Source organism: Vanacampus margaritifer, chromosome 3, assembly GCF_051991255.1.
Source record: "Vanacampus margaritifer isolate UIUO_Vmar chromosome 3, RoL_Vmar_1.0, whole genome shotgun sequence".
Lineage (NCBI taxonomy): Eukaryota > Metazoa > Chordata > Actinopteri > Syngnathiformes > Syngnathidae > Vanacampus > Vanacampus margaritifer.
Genome location: NC_135434.1, coordinates 12,974,775 through 12,996,317, shown reverse-complemented (window position 1 = coordinate 12,996,317; position 21,543 = coordinate 12,974,775). Strand labels below are relative to the sequence as shown.

At 38.0% G+C, this 21,543-nt stretch overlaps 1 protein-coding gene across 1 annotated transcript in view; it reads left to right on the top strand.

Moving 5' to 3' along the window:
• Positions 1 to 21,543, top strand: part of grid2 (glutamate receptor, ionotropic, delta 2) — a 437,970-nt gene that overhangs the window by 253,579 nt on the left and 162,848 nt on the right. The gene's annotated exons all lie outside the window — the stretch shown is intronic.

The following is a 21,543-nucleotide window of genomic DNA, read 5'->3' as shown; positions in this document are numbered from 1 at the left end:
ACATGCATACATGATATGCATTGATTCAATTATTTAGCAAAGCTTCAAACTCGGGATGGGTGAGTACCGATACCAGGTATGTTAATGGGGACGATACCCAGCCTCATTTCAAGGTATCAATACTCGTGATGGTGTTCGATACAAGTCTCTGTAGCCCACTAGTGGCCGTTTTATCATCAAGAACCATAAATTAGAAATTTGAAGAATATAAATTTGCCATTAATTTCATGCAATTTAAAGGAAAATGTAGGCCTTTCTTTAAAATGATCTGTCATTATTTTTTGGGGAAATGTACTAGTCCTACCAGTATCTGTTCTTGGTATCTGTATTGGTGACTACTCAAGAGTTATCTCAAGAGGTATATGGGAAAAAAAAGTGGTATCCAACATCTATTCTTAAAACAATGCCTATACTGTAATTGATACCAACTTTGCATTAATACAATTCTCTGTATTATTATTATTTTTTGCCATTTTCTATATCCAAATCCGTTAATCGCATTAAATAATTAGTTCATTAATTGCATTAAACCCTCATTGTTGCTTGCCACTCGTGCACACGCACACATACACACACACCAAGACAATTAAGGATGTCCATTTGCTCCAGTTCATAAATGATATGGAAGTCATGCTTGAAAGCAGAGCTGTGTGTTAGTTCTGAATTCATAATTTGAAGCGTTAATCCCACGCGACACATCTTCATCTCAGTTTAATTAAAAATGACCTCTGTAAGACCTGTCACAGTCTAATTTGGATGGAGGTGTGATGTGGAGGGGCGTAAAACGTGTGTCTGCGGTGGCAAATATGTTCTATATGACGGTAATGAACACTGGGTGACACCAAGAGTTGCCATCCTAATTCATTCCTTACAATGGAGAGGAGAGTTTATACATGGCTAACAAGACAGTTTACTGTTACATTGAGGAGAACAAACATTTTTTGGCAGCGAACCACATGCTGCTTCACCAATTTCCGAAATAAGAAAGATCTTCAACTATTGTACTCTCCTCTCGTGTTGCTTCACATGTCATATTGTGTGGAAGTTTGGGGAAATGTAAATAAAACAAATATAGACCTAACTATTAAATTACAGAAAAGTGATTAGAATAATTAATATTGACTAATAAATTATTTATAGGATATGGTATTTAAAAATTCATGGATATTGTGTATTAGTCCCTCTCCTGTGGTTTCCTGTGGATCTCTTAAAAAATTGAAGAAAATTATTTAAATATATATATTTTTTACATTTGTATTTTTTTTTTTATATAAAACAGAGTCAACATTTTTAAGTTGTCAGAAAAAGAGATGAAAATGTTTTTTGTTTTTTTAATTAAGACCTAAAAATGCCCAAAACGTGACTTTAAAATGTCCAAAAAAAAAGAGGAAAAGCCAAAAATTACCATAAAATGTCATTAAAAAAAGGAAGGACATGCAGAAAATTACCATGTCTGTTTTGGGGGTTATTAATTGATTGTTCGAAATGATTTTTGTGTTTTCTATTCTGTGTTATATTTTCAGCCCAAAAATAAACCATTTGTTCATTCATGTCTCAAGATAAATACATGATTGCTTGTTCACATGTTCTGTTAAATTTCCTTTGTCATACTTTAATTTGATAACAGTGTGACTCTGGATGAACAAATTACCATGTGTCTCAAGGTTATTTGCACCCGCCACAGAAAATATTTAAAGCTGTTTTAATGAACGATTTTTTTCAATCCATGTGCCTGTTCTTGCCTGCACAAAGACTAAAAGTACACAAGGTCAAAGTTGTAGCAGATTTCTCTACAAAGCTCATCTCTCAAAGTGGGGTTGAGACTCATCAATTACCTGCGGTGTGATTGCAAGAATGCCAATGTATGTGCCCTGTGGGACGCCGTGGCTACAATGTTGATGTAGCCCCTGAGAGTAACGTTGTCTATTGCATACATTGCATATATTAGCAAACTTATCTAAACTAACGAGCTAACTATTTGCTGAAAAAACTCATGTAATGCCCTAAGCTCTTTACAAGACTCCATGTTAGGTGTTTTAAGCGAACGCTGAATGGTGCATGACATTCCTCTGTGACATTTTATCTGGATAGGCACACATTTATTAGTTTTTAATTAATGTGAACATGTGAGTCTCCATATGTGAGTGTCTTATTTATTTGCGAAGGTTAACACCTCAAGCATTCACTATCATGACATACTAGTGGAGGAGTCTTCTGTAGATGAAGTGTCAGGAGATTGTAATGATACGATTGATCATTACTGAGTTTGATTGATATTGTCTCGCCCAGCCAGCAAAGATGAAACGTCTTCAAAGACAGGAACACACACAAACGAACGAATGACGTGCTTGTGTTTGTTGAGCTCATTTGTCGCGGAGATATGCCTTCACTCTCCCATGCAAATACATTAGATGTCAACGGAAAGCTGTCCCAACAAATGACTACAATAGACGAGGAGGCAGAGCAAGAAAGACAACTAAACAGTGACAGATCAACATTAGGCACATGATTCATTATTTGCACAAATTGGATGCGGCCCTTTGCAAAGTTACCCCGTGCCAAGAGACTGGCATGTTGGATTAGATTACACAAATAATTTGGAGGGCAATAACAAATGTTTGCCGTCATTTTATCTGTGTGATTCGAAAGATCCAATAAACACTTTGAGAAAGCAGAATCCATCAAATATAAATGTTTTTAAAAAAGTGTTAAAAGCACAAACACCTTTGGTTATTTCACTTTAAATTGACGTGGTACTGCTTGATAAATCAATCCATCCATTTTCTATCATGCTTATCCTTATTAGGGTCACTGTTGGGTCTGATATTACAGATCCCCTTAGTTACCGACCGTGCACAAAGGAAAAAGGAGGCAGAAGCTGCTGTTTTGTCTTAATGCAACCGCGGCTGGGGAGAGAAGGGGAGACGCGAGACCTTAACTCACGCTCGGCTCCGTCCGACTCCCTTTCCTCCCCCGGCCACCTCGTCGCTTTTATTACAGTTAAGTTTCAGTTTCGTTTCATATAAACATGGTTAAGTTTCTGTTTTCATATGTCATGGAAAAACACAAAACAGTTTGAGAAAGTTGAGCCGCGCCTTAGGCGCCGCCTCTAAACGACAGTTAATAATATAAAAACATATATACAGGATATTCTTTAAAATACACATAATGTTAAGACTACTGTTTTAAGCAACTTCACAGTCACAGGTGATCTGGAATTTGTCCCAGCTGATGTCAAGCAAGAATTAGGTTATACCCCGGACTTGTCATCATCCAATTGCAACTCACACCAAAGGAAAATTTTGAGTGTTAGTTAACCTAATGAAGTGTGTTTTTGAGACATGGTCACAACATTTGATAATTTCTCTGAGAGACTGTTTACGGTCTTGATGCTGCTGTTTTGGTTAGCAGCTCAGCAGTTAACTCTTGAATGCCCATGTGTCACCAGTAGCCCCTATGAATTGAGATAATTACTATTAATATAATATATTGTACATAAGAATATACATGCCAGTTAACTGCCCCGTTTCCATAAAAATCCTTCACAATATCGCTTACTTTTATGAGATATCATTCATAGAAGCTGCTGTTTGATCACAGCAGGCCTTATCAATAAATTACCTTGACCTATACACCAAACGTAATGTTTACCAATAAGGTAGAAAAGAAGAAGAAACCATTTTGACATGGCCTTGATATTTCTCTCTATCGCCTTCACACGCAAACTTGCATGTCACATTCAATATGCAAAGAAGTGGGAACGATATAAATGTTGCCATTTGATATCAAGGTGTTAAAATATTTACAAACAACAATGCCATTCCAGGGCAACTTCCTCTTCAAATGACATTTTCATTTTATTTATTTTTTAATTTTTTTACTTGAAGAGCCATCAAGCACGAGCCCATTCCGCAGATGACACACATCACAAATTAAACATGAAGAAAAATACTCTGTGTGAGGCACGTTGAATAATACATCGCATGGATACATTGCACTAGTTTTGTTTACTCTGCCACCATCATGACAATGTGGGCCAAAAACATTAAATGTAGTATACAGTCTGCTGAATTTTGCTCATTTACAAAGAAATTAACATCCTTAAACTTTTATGGTTGTTTATTAATTGTGGTAATAGACAGAATATCAGTCAAAAATCCATTAAATACACACAATGTAACAGCTATAAAATGTTGTGCATTTTATTGAATGACATTTGATTCGCTGTCAGAAATTTGGCTCCCACTGATTGGCTGGTGCCCATGTGTGCAAAATCAACCAATTACCAATACTTCTGAACTTTTCATGTGTCGAAAGCTGATTCAAGTCCTTCATGTACGCTAAGTAAAAATGTACAAACTCGGAAAAGTACTTAAGAGCAAAAGTAAAGAGTAATTCATACTATCAGTAATATACAATACCCATTTTTTGGGATAGGCAAACATCGCAGGCCAATACTTGGCCTTATTTCAAGGTATCGGTACTCACGGCAGAAGCCGATACTGCTATCATCTACCCTCATGTGGCTGTTTTACGATCAGGAACTAGAAAGTACCAATTAGAAGAACAGAGAATTGCCGATAATGTCATAGAATTTTAAGGAAAATGCTATATTAGGATATGTAGGTCTATCTTTAAAATGACTTTTGGGAAATTTTATGTATCAGAAGTACTAGTGATATTGGTACTTCATATTGTTTTAGTGACTACTCGAGTTGAGTCCTTGTATTGGCATCGGTCTGGAAAAAAAGTGGCATCAAACATCCTGGCCTATTATGATAACTTGGAGAGAAAAAAACCCCATCTGGACTCAAAATAGTTTCGCTTTTTATCAACTTATTAGCTTCATCATCTAGTTTTCTTTAGCACTAATTAGCATTGGCTTGACTTTTATGCTATCAAAAATATCTGTTCTCAAACAAAAAAATACACCCAACTATGTGTTTTTTCAGATTTGAACTTGGGAAATTTTGAAGGCTGGATGTTTTTAGGCTAGCACAAGACAATCCTATTTGCCACAGTTCATTCTCATAGCTGACAACCTCAAACAATTGTCTCCAATGAGGCGGTGGATGGGGAATATCTTGTTTTTCTCACAATCGATTTTGACATACATTGTTGTCAGTGCTGGCTGATTCACATCACTCTCTGTCGCTGCTGAACCTGTTTCTACCTTATCTCCATCAATCAATATCTCCACCACGGTTGACTTTAGTTTCCTCTATATTGTTTCAAAAGAAAAGTGGCAAGCCCATTTTGATGAAGCAAGGCCTATAAAGTACATAATTCAGTTTTTAAATGTAGTAAGTAAAAGTAAAAAAATTGTAAGAAATATCAACACCGAAATACTGTTACCTGTAAAATAAGTACAGTAGCAAATTATTTGTACTTTTCTACTTCCCACCACTGTGAAAAGTATTATTCCACAATAGATACAGCAAGTCAAACAATGCAGCAGGCAGACAGCGGTTCAATGATCAGTTAAAAGGGCACCTAGAGGCCTTGACTGTATAGTTATCTCCTTGAACTTTATCACACGGGAAAAATAGTATTATGCCCCTATCACGCTGTGGAGGTGTGTGTGTGTGTGTGCAGACTGCAGAGTACCAAAGGTTAGGGGCTAATAACTGCTGCGAGCACAGTCACTAATGGCTATGCCAGAAAGTACTTAAACAGATAGTCACACTTTGGGGTTGGTGTTTATGAAATTTGACAAAGATTTGGGGTATAATGAGTGCATAAATAATTTTATACTGTCATTTTATATTGGCCTGTGTGTGACAAAATCCAAATGTCCTGTGGAATGCATTATGTTTGTTTACAGTATAATGTAAACAAGTAACATGTTTCTGCATGTTGACTCTAAAGCCATGCTTGTTTTCTTGTTTTGTAACAATTGTCGTGACGTTGGTATACCGAACAAGATTTCACCAAAGTTCAGCTCACCAGCATTCAAGAAAATGTTTTTTTTTTGTTTTTTTGTTTGTTTGTTTTTTTGGTGACATTTACCCAAAAAATAAGAAGCGACCTTAACCAGGGGGGTTAATAAGTTACAGTACATTTCATATTGAAATAATGCATTTCTGCACATACTGACCATTTATTCTCTCAACTGCATGCAGTTAGGGTACAAATGCAATAATAATATTATATTGCTTGCTGAATTAGTTGGAATTCACTCATCTCCAAAATGATCACTTCACAGTTAACCCCAAAAAGTCATGTTTTTTAAGCCATTAAAAGGGCATTGTGGGTGGGGGAAAGCAAGCCATTTTGAACACTTTATATTGGTCAATAATTTGTGTACAGTAAATAACAGACCCAAGTGGTGACAGACCAATTTTTTTTAATTAAAAAAAAAAAAGTGAAACAAGTCAACTTTGTAGTAGTTTTCGACCCAGCACGAGCAATGATATTAATTTATATATATATATATATTTTTTAATTAATCCATCACTCCCAGACATTTTCACTGAAGCAGCCCCCTTCGCTCCCGGCTGTTTTACTGGATTTTGACAGATTTTACAAGGCCCACAGAATATTATGTTCTATTGCTATAAAAACATGGAACCTACCAAAAGAAAGATTAGAGTCTCTTCTTTCATCAGGAAAAAATATATATTTCTATCTGTTTCTGTTTCTGTTTTGCAGCAATTAGCTTTAGAATATAGCTAAGTTTAATCATTCTGTTTAGAACTGCTGTCCGTTTTTGTAATTACTATCATTGCTTCGCCTGTTCTCTTGAAATAGAACATATTTATACATTTTTGGGAGCAAATGAGTTAATATTAATGGTAACGATGGGTTTGGTTACGTGATGTTCACAAGGTGAAACCTTAGGTGCTGTGATTTTCAGTCAAGAGCAAGTGACAAAATGGCCGCCACCTGAGATGGATAAAAACGGGTATATTTTGCTGCATGAGTCATATTCCACAAATTCAATATTAATCAGAATACTATATTTAGACTCGTGGGGTGTATAGAACATATTGTTGTTAAGAGAATTCTAAATTTAAATAAAAAAAAGGAAAATGAATAGTTGGATAGTAAATCGTCAAAATGTATCACATCAAGTTGAAATATATTTTGATTATATAAGATCATAGTTTATTACTATGATTACTATATTTTGTGCCTTTGAAGCCTTTCTTCCCCACTAAAAGTATATCCCGTATATTCTCCATAACATTAAGCGGCTGCCCCCTCAGGGAGGTATTTGCATCCAAATGGCAGTCTACTTGCAGACTGTCATGTTATCTCCTGGTGACTGTCGATGGTGTAATAGGGTCAAGCCTCTGCGTCAAATGGGCATCCTCCCATGAGGCCCGGCGATAAATAGATGCAATAGATGATGGGATAATTGAGAAGGCGCGAGATAATAATCTGTGTTTAAGGTCAGGCGGGATGGAATCTCATCTTTTGCCTCGCTGATTATTTTTGTAGCGATCCATGTTGTGTTTAATAACTTATTTATGATTTATCTGTATGTGCTCAAGTCCTCCTGTGTAAATGAAGCGTGTGGTTCTCTCTTCACGGCTGAAAATTGCTTTCCATGTTGAATGGAGAGCATGTTATTGGTAGTGGGTAGATTGATTGTTTTGTATTTAATTTAGAACAATATACTGTGCGTGTTCGTGCTTGTGGTTGAGATGGTCGAAAACAGGAGTGGTCAACATGTGGTTCATGAACCATGTGTGCTGACTGTCAGACATTCAGGCCTATTCATAAACCATATAAGCACAGACATATTTGTTTGGTAGATTTGTTTGTTTCCCGACTTATATTGAGCAAAGGCATATACTTTGCATGAGAAAAATATCACAAAAACTGGATAATATTGGAAAAGCATTCAATAGCTCTGCCTGTCACTATAGATCACTGGCATAGATAGGCACGATCAAATTGTTTTTGGACTCATTAAGAGAAATTGGATAGTTTTTGTTCATCAAATCATCTGTAAGACACTTATTTTTAGGGGTTATGTTGCATTATTTTGAAATGGCTCAGATTGTTTGGGAATCTTATTTTTGGTATATTTATGCTTTAAATGATGATTATAGGAAATTTGAAATCATTCTCTGGCTAGCAGATGTCTTGGCTTGTGACATCCTTTGGGCAATGCGTCAAACTTTTGAACTCGTTTGAAACGGAGTCATGCCAACCTGAATATCAGTACAACGGCCCAAAAAGAGTAGTGCGCGTTCCAATCCAGCGACATTTAAAAAGCCTCTCTCGGGATATTCAGTTGCAATTGGTGTTTTTATAGTATAATAATTCACACTGTTCAAATTGTTGCAACTGTCTGCTACTCTTATTTCCCCCAAAAAATAAGTAAAAATAAACTATGGATGTTGCACTAAAAATATAATATTTACACTTGTACGTATTATTAAACATTTATTACATTGGATACAATATTTTGTTTATTCAATAATATTTCCCTTGTCGGAGAACTTAATGTTCAAAGTTGCAGTTTTAATGTTCAATTATTAATGTCATAAAATATATTCTAACCATCCATTTTTTGATGTTGCGCCCGTAAATAGTCCAACTGTTGACAATTGCATTTTCTTTTTTCAATATTCTGTCCTATTCGGATACTTGGCCATGCTATAAGGTGGGTTTGTATGCCTTTTTATGCTGCAGCAGTTTTGCTGTGCAACAGCGGCGTTTGATATACTCCTTCTATTGTCATTCATATTGTTATAGTTATTGGAAATGCAGTGGGACAGAAAGAGCCTTGAGAAGAGAAAGAGAGAGAAGAGAATGGAGCAGAACAAACTCCATAACAGTATAACATCAGTATATGAGAACAGTTACTTGGCGCAGGAGTTGGATTTCATTTAGGTGGATTGTGGACTGGGAGGACAAAGCCATGTCAGGACGGAGGTTCACCAATGGACAATTCTAAGTCTTCAGAATTTGTAGGGAAAGCTGGAGTGGTGAAGAAAACACATGCACACACTAAGATAATCTGAAAAAAAAAAGCAGAAGCCCAGACCCTTATACTGCAAGTTAGATGCGCTAAATTTGTTCCCGTTAACACAAAAGCAGTTTGTTCTCCCTTTTGCTCCCTTACCATAGCCAATGTGAACCGAAGCTTAAAAACAGGGTAATTACAGAAAAGCGATTTTTGCATCCTGTTACACCAACCATCTATAAGCTGCCACGAGCTATTTCTGAGTAGAGCTATGTTTGTCAACATGTTGTGCACGGCATGTTTGGCTCATGATGCTGATCGAGTTAGCCACCCCTTGCTCGAAAATGTTCCACGGTCCATGCATCAAGCTCCAGCAGTACCTGTAAGGCGGCAGCGTGTGGCATATGCGCCGACCCCAGGAGGACTGATCACATTTGTAATTGACGAGCCAAACAGATGCTCCTCTGCACCAACCGCAGCTGCTTAGTCTGCTCGCTGCTCATTCACTCCGACGTCAACCCTTCCTCGTGTGACACTCGTTTGACCCCTTCTATCCCTTCTTTTACTTACAGCTCAATATTCTATTGACACTGATTAAATAATTCAATTTAAACAAACCATGCGGAATCCCGATGGTGTATAATTGTGTGGTCAACTTCGGCAATGCAATTCTAGTATTTTAGTGATGTGGTTTTCATACTCGTACGTCCTTAAATGATGCCTTGATGCCGTTCCCCAATTATTGGCTGAGGGTGTCATCCAAAGACAAATGCCCTCTCTCAGATAAACACCTCAGGTAGTAACTTCAGTTACCCCAATTTGAACTCAGTTGCTAACTCCATCACTAACCAAAATAGCAGCACCAAAGCACGTAAAGAATCTCAGATGTAAGTGCCGTCCAGTAAACAAGTACAAGGTGTTCTTTTTTGTTCTAAAATCCAGATTCACTCATTTCAGGAGACCCCAAAATAAACAAGCCATTTTCAACACCTTAGATTGGTCAATAATTTGTAAAAAAATTACACCCAAACATAAACTGACAGAAAGGATTTTGACTTGTGAGGTTTTCGGCCCGACATCAGGGATAATTAAATGAGTATTTACATATGCACCCTGGTTACTATTCACATGCCAAGCCATTGCTGACCAAAATAGCAGCAGCATCCCACACACAATCAAACCTTCGGATGAATTGAAGTGGTGCTTTATGTTGTAAACCACGGGTGTCAAACTCATTTTTGCCGTGGGTCAAGTTGTAGTTTGCGTTTCCTTTGGCAAACTGTTTTGATTGAAGTAAATGTATCATCGCCTCATCTTACATTTACCCAACAAAATGATGAATAACTAGTTTTGATATCAGAGGCCAGTAAAAATTGTTCAAATATTATTTCATTTATTTTTTGGGATGACCAAAATGCTAGCGATAGCTCAGCATTTTTAAAAGTGACGTCAATTTTACAATTTTATTATTTTAGTAAGAAAAAAAATTCAAAGTTACAGTTTTGCTATGGCGGATAATAAAATTTTTTAATTTAAAATGATGTGAAAAAAACAACCCACTTAAAATGATATGACAGGCCAGATCTTGTTGTAAACAATTTCCCTGTATGATCAAAAAACAATTAGCCTTCAAGTAGACATATGGTCACCCCAAAACGTATGCATCTAGGGAGTTATGCAATACATTTTACTGTATTTGTTCCAGCCGGTTTGCCTTTGTTCTCATCAGTATTTCTTCGTATATTTTTCGTCAGTTTAAGTGAATTATGACATATCAGTAATATTGTTGAATAAACAGCACTGTTGGAGGCAATAAAGTGTGTGGTCCTAATCTAAACTTCAAAAACTGAGGTCTGTATTCTGCATTGAAAGGATTCCTGTTTCAAGTGTTCAGCAAGCCGTAATCACAGCATAGCCAGGATGTTTCAGACTTTGAAAGTATCCTGAGTACTGCGTGGGTGCCGACCCTCTTAGGCGGTTTGATTGACACCGGTGAAGATGAAGCTGTGCGCAATGTCACGAACAGTTGACCTATGGCTGAAGGCTTCATATAGCGCTTGTCACCTCAGTGACAGATGGATAGACTGCACGGTGACTGGAGTCATTTTACACTCTGCCAAAGATTAGTGAAACCTCGCAAGTGAAGGTGATGCTCTCGAAAACCACGTTCACGCGCATGTAACGTATACACATGTGCAAGCATGCGCACAATAGCTGACCTTGTCTGTTCAACCATGATTGTTTTTCCTTACGTTCCATCTATATTCATGTGTCTAGCCAACAGACTCCTACACACATATAGCTAACCTTTGGGGTCATTTTCTTCATGACATTGCCAAAGGCAGTGTCTCTCCGTATCATCCACTATCATCCCTTGGCCACAGGTTAAATCCCTTTAATTCATCTGTGTTCTCTCGCTGCCTCGTACTGGTGTCGAGGCTTTCCGTTTTCTGCTCGCCGCGCTCGTTGTAAAGACGTTTTACGGCCGGGCAATAAAAGGCCGTAATGGAAAAATTATTGTGTGTTGCTTGGGCTCGTATGAAGTCAATCGGATATCGCATCAAGATGAGTAAACTACTTTGCTTGGAATTACTGGACCATGCTTGGATGTATAAAAAGAGTGTAGTGACTGTGAAATTTTACTAATGCAATTCCGGATTGATGACAATGGGGGAGGGGCTGGGGGGAGCCCAATGTCCCTGTATTGATCGTCACTTGGCCAAACCATTGGCCTAATCATTTTCTGAATTAATGTCCTCTATGTTATTACATGGCTCCGAAACTTGTCAACTTACTTGACACCACTCCCTATTTAGATAAGGCGTTCAAAAAGAGCACAAAAAGTACGACTAAGGCTACGTTCACACTGCAGGCTAATGCGATCCAGATCGGATTTTTTTGCCCAATTGCGACCTGTATCAGATTTTTTTTATGTCAGTGTGAACAGTACAATTCCGATTTTTGTCATATGTGGTCCTAGATCAGATACGTATCCGAATTTTTGCAATGTGACCTCGGTATGAACGGCCAGGTCGCATATATCCGACCTCTACGTCATCAAAAGTCCAATATGCGCGCTGCATGGGCGGGGGCATTAATCGGAAGACGTTGGTGAATCGGTAAAGTTGTTTCTAGTAACAGTTGTGACTTTATATTTGACTTTTGACTTTAATCCCACTTGAAACATGAAGCATAAAGTTGACATTTGTGGCGATATTTCTAATTTAGCCACACAGACGGCTCATTTATTATGCGCGGCAATGACGTGACAAAAAAAAGGAGAGGTCGCCATGTGATGCTTTTTCACAAGACAAAAACTAGACTGGACGAGACTAAAACCCCAACACTAATTGTGAGTAAATCTGTATAAATGTTTGTGAATTGTTCACAAGACAAAAACTAGACTAGACGAGACTAAAACCCCAACACTAATTGTGACTAAATCTGTATGAATTTTTGTGAATTGGCGGTGAAAATAAAGCATATATGGCATGCTTCGCATGTTGGCCCAGGAAAAAGAGAAGACGTAGTATATACATGGATACGTTTTTGCTACATTGAAGTGGAGAAAAAATACCTTATGCTTGATTTTAGTCGAAGGAAAGGAATGTGGGCACAAGGTCGGTCAGAAAAAAAAACACACAACAAACCTGTAACAAAACAGTAACAAAACCAACCGCAAACTAATGCTGGCAAACTTACTAGTTTGTAGCATGTAGCGATAGTAGCCGCTTGTTGATATAATTTTGTGTGAAGTTGAATTTGTGCTGAGGTACGGCAAGTTGACGGCATTCCTCAATACTATACTCTCTTTTGTAGACAAAATTATTTTGAACACAACTGTATAAGTTTGGGTCTCAGGAAGGAACTGCTGACTGCTAGGGTTTGAGCGTCAAACAAGGCAGCATTTAAAATATTTGATTCACAGTTCAGTGTGTACAGGCCACACTCAAACCGCATGATGTTTCCATGTCACTGCAGTTTCAGTGCAAAACATTTCTGTCACGCCGCTGTTATCCCTTTTTAACAGAAGCTTTTCTTTTGTAAACAAGTCAAGCACACCAAAAAAAGTTTGCAAAGCTTTTGGGGAAGTGACAGCACGCATTGTCGAGCAATCTGACAGCTGTGCTATCAAAAAAAAAAAGTGGTTGCATAGTGTTGACTGGGTGTAGGCAGGCCCGCATGCTATTCTTCAATTTGTCAGCCTGAGATCAGCGCACTTTTGTTTTTGTCGTAATTTAATTTTGGTTCCCTGAGTTGGAGAATTTTACATTAAAATGCAGGCTGTACTTGGCAGGATGTAGACATATTTTAAGGTTACTAGAAAAAGCTCTCTTTTTTGGGCGAATTGAATACATGAATAAATTTCCAATAACTGCTTTGAGATAATGTGAAAATACAGTACAGTATACTGTTTGTGTTAGTGTCAAGTGTGATGTTTTTAGCATTGAGGAAATGTTTGATGCCAAATCTTCTGGCTCAGTAAGACACTTGAAAAAAAAAATGTTCTACAAAATTTCCGTGCCGGTTACTTCATTTGACATACAGTGGGGTCTGTAAAGTCACCCAAAACTACTTACTGAGGAATCTCAGCACCAAATCATTAACTCAAGCATGTTTTGTTTTTGCAACAGAACGGCAAAGTGTGACCTGTGACACGATTTGCCTTCAAATTAAGACCATTTTGTTGTTGTATTTTAAAATTTGCTTTTATATTGTAATATTAAGCCAACTTAATAATTGTTTTAAATTAATTGTTGCAATGAATTGAAAACCTTTCTCAGGTGTTTTAATAATGTGATTTGCTTTCCTCAAAATGCCTCACAGATCAAGAATTACAGTATGATTTACACCCTGTTTCTTGCCTAGCTAACCAGCTTTGAGGCGGCAGCCCTCTCTCAGCCAATCGCTGTCGTTACCATGGCAACTATATATGTGACACATTCAACTGACACGAGGTCAAACCCAAATATCTCCCTATTACAACTTCACAGCGCAATCGAGTTACAGTTTGTGCCGCTTAACAGAAACTAGTTAGCGCTAATCTATGCATCGAGAAAACTTACTGAAGCTCTGTTTGCCTTTTTGTCTTTGGCACGACAGCGTTTCAGACCGTTTAGTCTGTCATCGTTATGTTTACCTTAGACCGATCAAGACACTTCCATGTATTTGTCAAGTCATTGATTGTTCATATCTAAATGTCAGCTTGCATCTAGTCATATTTACTGTTGTGTGTGTGTGTGTTTATGTGTCTGTGCCTGTTTGTTTTCAAACCTATCTCAGTGGATTTGCCAGTCGCTTGAATCTGCGGCCCAATCAATAACTGAAAGGCCGAAGTGCATGTGCACATGCACACACACAAACAAACAAACATGTAAGTGCTCCGTGCATGTTGGCCCTTTTACCTTTTCCGAAGCAGTACATATAGTGCACACAAAGACCTTTCTAGTCTGAACATATGGCAACCTAAGGGCGAGTGGAGACGAACACATAGACATGTCTGCTGAAAATGTACCAAAAAAAAACAAGAGAATGACTTTGCTGCTTTTTTCTCTCTCATCGGTTGTCTTATTTTTGATCAATAATATTGATAGTGCACAAGCTGCGCTGGAGAGCAAGCGCGAGACCCCGTCAACGGGACAATTGCTGGCTTTTGTCGAGTGTGACAACTCACATACACGCGCGCGCACAAATACACACACACACACACCAGTCGATTATTGGCGTGTGACCACCGCTGGATCAGATTAATTAAAGCGACCATAATGGCAGTGATTTCAAGTCATTAGCTGCAAGGAAAGAAGCGCACGGGCCTTTGACACCCCTCGCGACTGCTGTCGTGGAACGCTCCATTGCTTTGAAGCAAAAGACTTAATTACACAAAATCTCACTGTTTCCTCAACAAAATACGCTGTACTGGAAATCTAGGCCTTAGAAGTCATTTACTTTGCTCTCGCCGGGGTTTAAATACACAGTGCCTTGATGAAAACTACCCTATCTCCGCAAAATAGTGACCGTGGGGGGGTCGTTATTTCCTCTACAGCAAATATGAAGAGGCCCAAGTAATAGTAAACAATGTTCCTGGTGTATTACAATTTGTCAAGTCAAAACCTGAATATTCAGCATTCACTCACAGCAGTATGAGAGTGATGGTCAATATTTGAACAAATGCCATAAGTTCATACAAGTCGTACAATGGATATTAACCGCTGAACATCAGCATTTGAACTATGTTGTTAACCAAAAAAAAGCAGTACCAACATAAGACTGTCAACAGCAGGGGCGGAGCTACATTGTGACCCTTGTCAATCTCTGGCCACCCCCTTGGACACCCCCACACCTAGGGGGAAATTTTGATCTGTGAAATCAGTGATTTTTCTGCCATTTTCACATGGATGCATTATTCTTAACTTGTGCCGCAAGTTATTTATATTAAAGAATACATATATAATTGATCTAATTCAGACTCTGAAACTAATCTGTCCTAAATAACATTCATACATCAATCAAAACGAATATTTTCGTGTCATAGCATAGCATTTTTTTTTTTTTACATAAATGCCACGTGCAATTTTTATACTTTAATACCTTCATTGAGCATTATAAGCATTGGTGGTCCGGTGGACTAGCAGTCTACCTCAGTATCAAGTTATTCTAACTTTGAATCCCCCCGTTTGGATTTTGCTTTTAGGTTCATTGAAGACTTCAAACCAACGAGTAATTTTATTTTGTTGTCTTAACACAAATAGTGAGTGCACAATACAAGTGTTTTGTCCTCCATTTCCAATTCACACGCCATCTGTGGAAAAAGGAGAAGCTGTCTTTATTCTCTTATTCTGAATCTCAAATGTGAGACGACATATTGTGTTGGTCAAAGCAGTAATTGGTATGCAAGTGGTCCAAAGTCCTACAGGATGCCTTTTTGGTCACCTTATTATTATTAGATATTTTTTATGGGGGCTAAAGCTTTTGTGTGCACATTTTGTGAATTTTTTAATGGACCTGGTAATCACACTCCATTTGTTCAACTCACTTCAGTGCACTTTGATGTTAATGTAAGCCGTTACTCTTCTCTATATTTTATACCTGAAAGGCTCCTTTTTGGTTTATTATGTTAGGTTTGGTTATTCTCCCGTTTTGACGACGTCCTATTTTGACAACATGGTTGCCTAATTTAAAGGGGACATATTAGGGGAAATGACTTTTCAAAGGATTTTGTACAAATACAAAGCCATATAATTTTGTTACCTGCTTTTTTTCCTGGAAATATATCTGGAATGAGCCATCATGCACTTCTTTCCCACTGTTATGTATCAATGGCACTTTACATAATAACCACCCCCGCGAGTTTCTCAGCCCATGATCTCAACCTGCTAGGCTGGGTGAAGATCCAGAGCCACTTTCAACAGACTACAACGTCTGTAACACTATCATGCAAAAGCGCTAGGGTGCAGAAAGACTACATCCTCCACAAGGGCTCCTACTATCACGTTAATTATAAGTAGAAATGTGTTATGCTTTGCACAGATTAGCATTAGCTTCAAATAGCAGCACTACATACACACAGTGTAGCGTATGAACTGCTGCCTTCACAAGTTAACAACTTATTTAGTGTCTTGATAGGCAATCAGTTTTTTTTTCCCAGACTCGCCTCTACTATCAAGTAGTAGCCAAGGTGCCTTACCCAGTTGTCATGGTGATGAAAGTCACACTAGCCCAGCCGCGTATGGTTCTTGCTCAGGGCCAGCCCATTAAGTTAATCAAAACAGTAAACATGTTTAAACTGAAGTGTGCCATATTCCTTGATTCTTAGGGTAATTTCACAAAGCAAATCTCAGATATGTTATACTAGGAACTTTCTTAAATTGTGAACATATGTCTCCTTTAAACAATGGCTGCAATACATGCAGCTATATGCGTGACAAATTGATGTTATTTTCCCGTACGAATAATCTAACATAATGAGCATTTGTGTTGCATCAAAACAATCAAATAGCTCAATTTTAGCAGGCTTAACGAGCAAAATGATGCGTGTCAGCGGGGTGCCCCTTAATACACACATAAATAAATGTGTTTGTTTGTCGCACAAATCTGAATTCAATAATAGTCCCAGCAATGTACTGCCTTGCATTGCAATGACATCATACTGTTGCATCATTGTGATGATCATGTACTATACATTTAATACTAGATTTAAAACGTTTGCCATTCAGCTCCTTGTTAGAGAACAGCAACTTGTGCAAAGTTCAGAGAAGTTCCAATTAAGTTCACCTGTAAAGGTTTTAGTGTATTTTATGTCCATTCTGAAATTTCACCTGAAAGCCGAATATCCCTACACGATTTTGTGGGTTGTAATACAGGTAAAATCATAAAATCATATTTTACCATTTTTAGTGGACAGTCTAAGCTGTAAAAATAAGTTACCCACTATTTATAATAAATTCTAAATAAAGTAAATGTACTCATGCTTATGCTTTAATCGTGCCTGACAGACGCGTAACTGGCAGGGAGTCCACTTAATAGATCATGTTGTTTAATAGTCTTAACAGTTTTGTTGTTTAAGCAGAAGCACTAAATAAGTATGTATCATTAGCTTCTGGCGCTAGCCGGTTTCTGGTTAACTGCCATATGTATGTCACTTGTGATTAAGAGGCAGAACTTAGTCTGTGTTTCATGAAATTGCAATCAAGAGAAGATTAAGAATCAACGATCTTAGTGGGAAATTTTGTTTTGAGGGTCAACCAAATCAGAGGTCGACCAGCGTCAGCTTTCTGCATGTTCTTCTCTGCTTGTTTTTGTGTGTTAGAGGGAATCATTGATATGCAGATGTTGGAGGGCTTGGCTTGCAGGCTATTTGCTATATTTGATCCCAAATAGAGCGTAGCATTAAATTACACTTAATCTCATTTTCAATTTGCAGTACATTATTCAATAGCCATGCCCAGTCTTCCTTTGAAAGCACCCGCCATCATCTACACAGCCTCTGCTTGTTTAACTATTATAGCATATCTAAGAGCTTCAGAAGATGATTGTTAATGTTTTTTGTTCCCTGTCATTGATTTGAAGCAAGCAATCATAGGTTGCCACTTTGAAACTTGACTGCAGTATATACAGTACAATATGCCATCATCCAGCAGCAGCGCCATGTGTGTGATTCTCTCTTATTTTTGAAGGATGAAGTAGGAGGTGTTATCACAGGGTGAAGGTGATGTACAGCCTATCACTCTGAGATTTGAAGACAAGTGGTCTGGATGGTTATAGCTTTTGGATCGGATGCTACAATGTTATGTCCGTCTTATATTTTGAGCTCCAAAGGTGTAAAATTGTCAATTGAAGTTTGTTCTATCATTCAGTGTCAGTGCAGTGTCAATGCTTTTATACAGAATAGCAACCTGCGGCAAAAGAAACGGTGGGAAAATGTTGGCTTAAGGCAGGGTGAAAAGGGGCTTCTGATGCAACGCCTAAAGACAGAAAATGGCCGACTCAACTTTACACCACACAACTTTATACATTCTGCCAGTGTCCGAGCTGTTCGTATAGAACAGCGTCATGAAGAAATTGCGGGAAAATGCTATTTTCACAGGAAATGTCAAATAAACGTTCTGATACTACCACTATGGGTTAAAGGTTACCAGCTCAACTTTGCACACTGAAGATGTTTGCTGTGATTTAATCATTCCCAATATTTAATTTTATACTTGTACATACAGTGACGCAAAAAAAGAGGCAGCGTAAAAGAAGCTTCTGATACTACAGTACCTTCAAAAGCAAAAAATTGCTGGCACCACTTGGCTCTGCTGGACAGTTAACCGAAATGTAAATTGTGATTTTGATTTTGGCTTCTCTCGATCTTTAAACCATTATGATAAATTTTAAAAAACACGATTAATGTGCAGGAAGTCGCATTTATGTAAAAATAATTACACAGATGCTTCGTTTTTAACACTTTCAGACCCAGTGGACATGACATATTTGCGTGTCTAAACCAATAAAACGATCATTTTAATGATGAAATTAGATGATGTCAACACTTCTGGTTCATGATTGGATCTTAACTAACCAATCACAATCGCAAGTTGATTTGCATGATGTTTATTTTAAAAATCTTGCATATAAGCTTGGTAAGTTTACAACACGTTACAATTAGATTATACTGGTGTCTACTGTAACAATTAAAAACATGGGATAACCCCCCCAAATTTCCATGTTGTTCTTACGTGGGAAAAGAGTCTAAATCAGCAAAAAATGAATACATTTTGACCAGCAGAAAAAAATGCGGGTCTAAAGGGGCTATAACATTGCTAGCGCTAATACTATGTCAATGGAGGATCCCATTCAAATGCTAATAAATACTAAATGTTTAAATCAAGGACTAGTTACGCAGGTTTCTGATGAGGCTATAGCGCCCCCTAGGCCCAGTGTAGCGCCATCAATGAACCAAGCAAAAAGATGTTTTGATTCCCGCGACTGCAAGACTGATCCAGGCTGTCTGGCGAAGTGCTCTGCAGTCGGTCCTGTTACCCGCGAGTGGGAGTCGTTGGGATAATCTGTAATGGAAAACAGCTTGTTCATCCTCCTCCTCTCCACTGCCGAATCAAAGATTTCTGCTGTGTTACAGAGTGGACGCAACTCCCGCCAGCATAGCAGCATGTACTGGGAACAACACACTGCTGGTGCTCCCACTGAAGAATCTCAGCTTCTTCCTCTTTCATGATGCCTGTTTGGCCCCGAGGCCTTGGGTCTCGCGGTTGCTGTCGCCAAGGATGTGCCCCTCGTTGTGTGTCCTCTGTGGCCCAAACCCTGTTGCGGAGAGCTTCCCTCTCAAGTCCATCAGCAGCTTCTCCATCTCTTCTTGTTGTTGTCTTCCTCCTCCAGCAGAGGGTGTGGGATGTTAAATGCACCAGGGAATTTACAGAAAGTAATTCTCCCATGGCGACCTATTCCATCCATATGCAAATACGCTGTGCTGCAACAGCGCATATTATGCATGGATAGCGGTGAGATGGGCTGGTTTGGAAAGAAGTGTTTTGCTGTTTTTTGTTGTTGTTGGACAAGAGCGAGATTGAAAAAGTGTCTCCGTATTTCCAAGATGGGTGCTGATGACGTCTGCTTTCTGGTCTACGTACCAGACTTTAAAGATGGAAAAATTCTGGTCGTATAACAGAGAGAGAACCATTGTTAATTTTATCCACCGTTCTAAAATCTATTCTCAGTTTTAGTCCAATTTCAATTCATAGTCAACCTCATCCCGTTTTTATTTAGTCCATTTTTAGTCGACTATAAATCTAGCATTTTAGTCTATATTTTAGTCCAAGAAAACATTATTTTGTTTGTCTATTATTTATTATTTATATTTTATTTGTTAACATTTTAGACTAGTTTTAGTCAGGACAATCATTTTAACCCCTGTATTTTTTATTTTGTCAGCAGATTGTTTGGAATATTTCGGATCTAGAACTATTTCACACAAAATGTTCTCATCTTTTTGATGAAAAACAACGTGACACACAATAACAGTATATGAACAAGTGGTTATTATGGCTCCATCCTATAAGCTAGTAAATTAGCCAGCATTAGTTAGCGGTCGGATTAACATTATTGTTGGAACGTTATAGCCGTTTGATTAATTGACATTTTTTTAACCTTTCACCGTGAATCCACCTCTTGTCTGTCACGTTTGTGCATGTTGCACTTGCTAACTGCAGATTTGAAAGGGAGTGTGTTACTGTGTGTTACATGACAGATTAGCAGAGACAATATTTTAGAAAACCATATAATTTTCGTCTCGTTTTTGTTCATAAACTAAAATGTCCATAGATTTTAGTCTAGTTTTTATAAAGTGATGTACATTTCCGTCTTGTCTTCATTAGTCGACGAAAATGCATGCTGATTTAGGACCAGTTATTGTTTATTAATGAGGAGGGTTTTAGTCTATACAAGTCTAGTTTGAGTCCGGTGAAAAATGTGTGTCGAGGAAATTATTTTTGTTCAGTTTTCATTGACGAAATTAACATTAGAGAGAAACTATTTGCACTTTTAAAACCTCACACCCAACATGCACTGTGTACATGAATTGTGCGCGTGAAGAAGAACGTGTTCTGCTTCATTTTTGGCCAAAGGCGGCAGTAGCGTTTCAAAATTGCTTGTGTCCAGCAGCTTTAAGAAACCTACAAAATACAAAGTCATACACTACTTTTATCCTTTCATATAACAGATTGTGTACTGTGGGCTCAGCCATAATATAACATCTTTGCTTGTTTAGCGACGGCACGATTGTATCTATCACTGAAGAGATTCAAACCCTGGGGAGTCATGGGTGGTGTTATAAGAGTGTGTCCTTTCTCTCATTGCTGCCACTGGGATATCGTAATGGAATAAACTGGAAACACTTGCACCGGCATACACCCATACGTCAGCAACCAAAAGAGCACATACCCTACCCGTGTTTTACTAAATCCTACGTAGTTTCCTTAGCATAATAACCATTTTCACAAGCACAGAAATTAACATAAAGGCTGTTCATTGTGCTATTGTGGAGAGAAAAAAGCAGCAAATATGAGTGAAATCATCTTCAAAAGCACATTTTATGGTCTAGTGGTGAGTGAGTGGAAACATACTGCATG